Below are 1,126 nucleotides of genomic sequence, written 5' to 3'. Positions count from 1 at the left end.
TCTGTGCCCTGACCAGGAAACGAACCATGACCTCCGGGTTCATAGGTTGTCCCTCAACCACTGATAAACACCAGCATGGCTCAAAATGGTTTTATTGATTTGAGGGAGAGCGACATGGAGACAGATAGACAGGGAGACAGAGAGAAAGGATAAGAAGAAGAAAAGAAGAAGAACAAGAAGAAAGAGATAGAGAAAGACAGAGATACAGAGAGAGACATCAATGTGCCCTTGCACCCAGGGGGTGGCAGATAGAACAGCAGAGCTTCTTAAAAAGGTGAACAGAACTATATACGACCCACCAGCATACCAGCATGACTGGGGCTCAGGATGACATGAGCCAGAGACCCCATCACATGTCCTATGAGTTGTCTATCAGCTCAAGCATCATTTCCTCCACTCCATCCTCTTTGATGTGGTGCACGATGCGCCAGAACCTGCACATGGAGTCCACGTACTTGCTATCAGCGTAGAGCATCCACATAAAAGGCATGGTGCTCGAGGTCAGCGGACTGGTGGTGAGTGCGAAATACCCAATGGGAATGTCTTCCTGGTGCAACCGTACTTGCAGGACACCTTCTGTCTCCATGATGAGGTGCAACCATGTGCGATGGTTATCGTCTTCGTACACCGAGGGCCCATGGATCCTAAGGAAGAAGGGGTGCGAAGTGAGGTGCACCTTCGACGGGAGCTCGGCCATGACCCCTCCGTGGTCCAAGGAGCAACAGCCACAGCTTCTCAGAGCCTCTTGCTACTTCGGTCCTGGTATCGAAAGACAGGGGATAGAGTTTCCAAATGCATTTTACCTTGGCTTTTATCTTTATGTATTTTAAGGTTGTTTGTGGATACCTTTGGTTTATGTTGCAAATTTATAAATCTCGACTTTTCTCTTTTTTTTATTTAGATCTCTCTTCTAGAACAAACTCTACAAAACATACTTAAGTTAAAATATGTCTCTGTGAAGGTAACATGGTCCTAAGGAATTTTAAAACATTTTTCAATTGACAGTTGACATACAACCTTAGGTTCATTTCAGGGGTACATCCCAATGATTAGACATTATATAATGGACTAAGAAGTCATGCAATTAATCTCATACCCAACTGACACCATACACAGTCATATAACT

The 1,126-nt window shown here is 44.8% G+C and overlaps 1 pseudogene; it reads right to left on the bottom strand.

Moving 5' to 3' along the window:
- Positions 1 to 358: 358 nt before the first annotated feature.
- LOC102759959 lies at positions 359 to 697 on the bottom strand (annotated as a pseudogene).
- Between the last annotated feature and the right edge of the window lie 429 nt (positions 698 to 1,126).

This window comes from Myotis davidii, unplaced genomic scaffold (genome assembly GCF_000327345.1).
Source record: "Myotis davidii unplaced genomic scaffold, ASM32734v1 scaffold340, whole genome shotgun sequence".
NCBI lineage: Eukaryota > Metazoa > Chordata > Mammalia > Chiroptera > Vespertilionidae > Myotis > Myotis davidii.
The sequence above is the reverse complement of the archived record's forward strand: the minus strand, read 5'-3'. Positions and strand labels throughout refer to the sequence as shown.